The following is a 6,561-nucleotide window of genomic DNA, read 5'->3' on the forward strand; positions in this document are numbered from 1 at the left end:
GAATAAACTTGTGAAAAAGCAGAAGAACTTAGGGGCTTCCGGTTCGAATACGACCAGAGACCCGGCCCCAAGGGGTTAAGCTAAGATTCGGATACGATCATATAGCCCCCAGTGGGTGTGGCGATGCCAATCAAGAGGGTACCGACAGCTATGTTCTCTTTGGTTCAAATACGACCCATGTTTGAACAGGAAGCCCCCAAGTGATTCTTAAAATTGTTTAACGACGCTGATTCGAATACGATCCACGTCGGTTCTCAGAGGGGTTAAACTGTGATTCAAATATGACCAAAGGCAACTTCCCAATGAGCTCGGCACTTTGCCAATCAAGTGGGTATCGACAGCTATGTTCTCTTTGGTTCGAATACGACCCATGTTTGAACAGGAAGCCCCCAAGTGACTTTACTGCTTACGGCTAGATTCGAATACGATCATAAGCCGGATCCTCCTTTAAGTCAGCATGTAAAAAACAACACACGCATATTTGGAGGAGAAAAAGGGACAGATGTCCTGCTTTATTGCTTATCATAATATATACATGGCCGAGATAAATATGTTACACCACGAGAGCCGGTAACTCAAGTGTAGTAAGGCCGAAGCTGAGCTATGTTCCACGGCCGACGGGTCTCTTCCTCAGATTTACGCGAATCTTTATGCTCCCGAATATCAATGAGGTAATAAGACCCGTTGTGCAAGTTCTTGCTGACCACAAAGGGCCCTTCCCAAGGTGGGGATAACTTGTGTGCATCTGTTTGATCCTGGATGAGCCGGAGCACAAGGTCGCCTTCCTGGAAGACCCGGGATTTGACCCGGCGGCTATGATAACGGCACAGGTCTTGTTGGTAAATCGCTGAACGGGCTGCTGCCACATCACGCTGTTCGTCCAACAAATCCAGAGCATCTTGACGCGCCTGTTCATTATCCGTCTCAACATAAGCCGCCACGCGAGGTGAATCGTGACGGATGTCACTGGGGAGGACTGCTTCTGCTCCATAAACCATGAAGAAAGGCGTGAAGCCTGTAGACCTATTAGGAGTAGTGTTGATGCTCCATAAGACGGAAGGCAACTCCTCCACCCAACAACCCGGCGTCCGTTGTAAAGGGACCAAAAGCCGGGGCTTGATACCCTTCAGAATTTCCTGGTTAGCTCTCTCAGCCTGACCATTGGATTGAGGATGAGCCACTGAAGAAACATCAAGTCGGATATGCTCTCGTTGACAAAATTCTTCCATGGTGCCTTTGGAGAGATTGGTGCCATTGTCAGTTATAATGCTGTGCGGAAAACCAAAGAGGAAAATCACCTTTTTCATAAATTGAACCACCGTGGCTGCATCGCACTTGCTAACTGGCTCAGCTTCCACCCACTTTGTGAATTTGTCAACTGCCACCAAAAGGTGGGTCTTCTTATCCTTGGACCGTTTAAAAGGCCCAACCATATCAATCCCCCAGACCGCAAAGGGCCAAGTGATTGGGATCATCCTCAACTCCTAAGCCGGCATATGAGCCCGTCGTGAGAACCTTTGGCAACCATCACATTTACTAACCAAGTCCTCTGCATCAGCGTGAGCCGTCAGCCAATAAAAACCATGACGGAAAGCCTTGGCTACAAGAGATTTTGAGCCGGCATGATGACCACAATCCCCTTCATGGATCTCCCGCAAGATCTCTTGGCCTTCCTCAGGGGAGATACAACGTTGAAATGCCCCCGAAACACTGCGATGATGTAACTCGCCATCGATGACGATCATTGACTTAGCCCGCCGGGTTATTTGCCTGGCCAAAGTTTCATCCTCAGGCAACTCTCCCCGGGTTATATAAGCCAGATATGGCATTGTCCAGTCTGGTATGACATGAAGAGCCGCCACCAGTCGTGCCTCCGGGTCAGGGATAGCCAAGTCCTCCTCTGTAGGCAACTTAACCGAGGGGTTATACAGGACATCCAGGAAAGTGTTAGGCGGCACCGGCTTTCGCTGAGAGCCTAGCCGGCTTAAAGCATCAGCCGCCTCGTTCTTCCTGCGATCAATGTGCTCCACTTGGTATCCCTGGAAATGCCCAGCAATGGCATCAACCTCGCGGCGATAAGCCGCCATGAGATGATCCTTAGAATCCCAGGTGCCTGATACTTGTTGAGCCACCAAGTCTGAGTCACCAAAGCACCTTACCCGGCTTAAGCTCATCTCCTTAGCTACCCGAAGACCGTGGAGCAAAGCCTCGTATTCAGCCGCATTGTTAGTGCAAGGAAACATCAACTGCAGCACATAATGGAACTTGTCACCCTTAGGGGAAGCCAATACAACACCAGCCCCCGAGCCCTCCAGCTGTCTGGACCCATCAAAGTGAATAGTCCAATAAGTGTTATCCGGCTTTTGCTCAGGCACTTGTGACTCCGTCCAATCATTGATGAAATCCACCAAAGCCTGAGATTTAACAGCAGTGCGTGGCACATATTTGAGGCCATGAGGTCCAAGTTCTATAGCCCACTTAGCAATTCTCCCTGTAGCCTCTCTGTTTTGGATAATATCACCAAGAGGGGCAGAACTGACCACAGTGATGGGATGACCCTGAAAATAATGCTTGAGCTTCCGGCTCGCCATGAACACACCATATACGAGCTTCTGCCAATGCGGGTATCGCTGCTTGGACTCAATGAGCACCTCGCTGACATAATAAACCGGCCGCTGAACCGGATGCTCCTTACCCGCCTCCTTGCGCTCCACCACAATAGCCACGCTGACGGCTCGTGCGTTTGCCGCCACATACAGTAGCAAGGGCTCCTTATCAACCGGAGCAGCAAGGACGGGGGGCTCTGCCAGTTGCTTTTTCAAATCCTCAAAAGCGGTATTAACTGCATCATTCCAGACAAAGTTATCAGTTTTCTTCATCAACTGATATAAGGGCATAGCCTTCTCACCCAAATGGCTTATAAACCGTCTTAAAGCAGCGATGCGACCCGCCAAACGCTGAACATCATTTATACACGCCGGCTTAGCTAGGGAGGTGATGGCCTTGATCTTCTCCGGGTTAGCCTCAATGCCTCTGTCAGAAACCAAGAAACCCAATAGTTTGCCTGTAGGAACACCAAAAACACACTTGGCCGGGTTAAGCATCATCTTGTAGACCCGGAGATTATCGAAGGTTTCCCTTAAGTCATCTATCAGGGTTTCCTCCTTGATGGATTTAACCACAATATCGTCCACGTAAGCGTGAACATTGCGCCTGATCTGTTTATGAAGACAATTCTGTACACAACGCTGGTAAGTCGCCTGTGCACACTTGAGTCCAAAGGGCATAGACACATAGCAGAAGGCTCCAAAGGGAGTGATGAACGCCATCTTCTCCTGGTCCTTAACTGCCATCTTAATCTGATGATACCCGGAATAAGCATCCAAGAAGCTTAAGCGTGCACAACCTGCCGTAGCATCAATGATTTGATCAATACGGGGGAGAGCAAAAGGATCAGCCGGACACGCCTTGTTCAAATCCGTGTAGTCCACACACATCCGCCAGGTGCCGTTCTTCTTGAGTACGAGCACCGGGTTAGCCAACCATTCTGGGTGAAAAACTTCAACAATAAACCCGGCCGCCAAGAGCCGGGCCACTTCTTCACCAATGGCTTTCCGCCTCTCCTCATTAAACCGTCGAAGGAACTGTCTGACCGGCTTAAATTTTGGATCAACATTGAGAGTATGCTCAGCGAGTTCTCTAGGTACACCTGGCATGTCAGAAGGCTTCCACGCAAAGATGTCCCTATTCTCACGGATGAACTCGATGAGCGCGCTTTCCTATTTTGGATCCAGATTGGCACTGATACTAAACTGCTGAGATGAATCTCCTGGAACAAAATCAACAAGCTTAGTTTCATCAGCCGACTTAAATTTCATCGCCGGCTCAGTCTCCGTAGTCGGCTTCTTTAGAGAGGTCATGTCTGTTGGGTCAACATTGTCTTTGTAAAACTTCAACTCCTCTGTTGCACAAACAGACTCTGCATAAGCTGCATCACCTTCCTCACACTCGAGAGCCACTTTCCGGCTGCCGTGAACCGTAATGGTCCCATTGTGACCCGGCATCTTGAGCTGTAAGTACACATAACACGGTCGTGCCATGAACTTGGCGTAAGCCGGCCGTCCAAATATAGCATGGTATGGACTTCTTATCTTGACCACCTCAAAGGTCAATTTCTCCACCCTGTAGTTGTTCTCATCACCAAAAGCCACTTCTAATTCGATCTTGCCGACTGGATAAGCCGACTTACCAGGTACCACACCATGGAAGATAGTGTTTGACTGGCTGAGGTTCTTATCAACCAGCCCCATACGGCGAAAAGTCTCATAATAGAGGATGTTGATGCTGCTACCTCCATCCATGAGTACCTTTGTGAACTTATAACCACCCACCTGAGGAGCTACCACTAAAGCCAAGTGGCCCGGGTTATCCACCCGGGGAGGGTGATCCTCCCTACTCCACACTATAGGCTGCTCAGACCACCGCAAGTAGCGTGGAACCGCCGGCTCAACAGCATTAACAACCCTCTTGTGAAGCTTCTGATCTCGTTTGCACAAACTAGTGGTGAACACATGATACTGTCCACCGCTAAGCTGCTTTGGGTTGGTCTGATAACCCCCTGCTGCTGTTGATGACCCTGACCAGACTGTTGATTAAAGCCCCCTTGACCGTTCTGAGGACCGGAATTTGAGCCGCCGCCCGGGCCATGAAAGCCGCCGGCGCCTGAGCCGCCGCCCGGGCCATTGTAGCTCTTAAAGGCCTTCATGATCGCGCAATCCTTCCACAGATGAGTAACTGGCTTCTCTCTAGAGCCATGCCTTGGACAAGGTTCATTTAACAGCTGCTCCAGCATTGGACCTGACCCGCCGCCTCGGGGAGGGGGCCTCCCCTTGCGTCGCTGGTTATTACCTTGGGAGTTGGCGTTGGCTACAAACTCTAGGCTGCCATCGGCCTTACGCTTGCCTCCTCCTTGGTTCCCCGGGTTAAACTGAGGACCCTTGCCGTTGCCATTCTTCTTTCCCTTCCCTGCCCTTTCATCATCTGAAGGGGGATCCTTGGTACCATCGGAATCAGCGTACTTGACAAGAGCCGCCATTAGGGTACCCATATCGGTGCAGTCGCGCTTGAGCCGCCCGAGCTTCATCTTAAGGGGCACAAAGCGACAGTTCTGTTCCAACATTAAGACTGCAGAGCCGGCATCCATCTTATCTGATGAATGTATGATCTCCTTGACCCAGCGAACCCAATGGGTCGTGGACTCACCCTCCTGCTGCTTACAGTTAGTCAAATCCACAATTGACATAGATTGCCTACAGGTGTCTTTGAAGTTTTGAATGAACCGGGCTTTCAGCTCAGCCCAAGACCCAATGGAATTTGGTGGTAGCCCTTTCAACCACGTGCGGGCAGTTCCATCTAACATCATGGTGAAATATTTGGCCATAGCCGCCTCGCTGACCTCTAGCAATTCCATAGCCATCTCATAACTCTCAATCCAGGCTGCCGGCTGTAAGTCAGCTATGTAATTAGGCACCTTCCTAGGGCCCTTGAAGTCCTTAGGTAGACGTTCATTACGGATAGCTGGCACCAAACAAGGGACACCCCCGGTCCTGGTAGGGATACCCACATCAACGGAAGTCGTCGGATAAGCCGGGGGGGTCTGGTAAGCCGTTAATTGAGGCACCTGCTCCGCCTCTTGTCGCGCTTGGTCTGCTGCGTAGAAGGCTCCATTATGAGCCGAGCCATGGCCAGGGGGCGGGTCATGGCGTCGGACATTACTTGAACCGGTTGCTGAGACCATGTGCCGGCTGTAACTCGGGCTCTGGCCTGGACGAGGGGTCGAGTGGATCCTGTCCCGGCTGTAGGAGTACGCCTCTTGCTGTGCCAGTGCCGTCTGCAGGAGTTCCCTGACCCGGCGGGTTTCGATGGCCGCCGGAGAGTCGCCGTCAATGGGGAGAGCCGCCAGTCGTGCTGCCGCAGCCACCATGTTCTCCAGCGGGATATCATAATGACCCGGGGGTATTGGCACATACTGAGGCGGGGCAGGGGGCACCTGGGGAGGCCCCATCACTCGTGGCTGAATAAGGGGTCCAGACCCGGGCGCAATGACCCCTGGCGGGTTACTAGACCCTGCACCCGGCGTGTTGAAGAGATTGCGTGGATCGTAAATCGGTGGCAGTCGAGACTGGGCCTTCTGATGCCTCCTTCTCATGACCTCGTTGGCCGCGTTCTGATCCATCGTGAGTTGGAAGGACTGCGCCTGAATCAGCTGAGTCCGGGCGTCGAGACCCGCCCGCTCCGCAGCCAGCCTGATCCCTTCCGCTGGAAGATCCTCTTTAGCTTTTATCAAATCCAATTTTAACTGTGCCACCTCCGCGTCATGCTGAGCTTGATTCGCCGGGTCAACCGCGGTGGTTAACAGGGACGTCATCTTGTCTGTGAGATCCATCAGCACCTGAGCGGGAGAAGGCACCGGGTTTCCCGATCCAGCAGCGGGGTTCTGAACAGGCTGCGCACCAGCCATAAAAACTCCAACCTGACTTGGCGGCTCAAAAGGGTCCGGAA

This window comes from Aegilops tauschii, chromosome 6, assembly GCF_002575655.3.
Source record: "Aegilops tauschii subsp. strangulata cultivar AL8/78 chromosome 6, Aet v6.0, whole genome shotgun sequence".
Lineage (NCBI taxonomy): Eukaryota > Viridiplantae > Streptophyta > Magnoliopsida > Poales > Poaceae > Aegilops > Aegilops tauschii.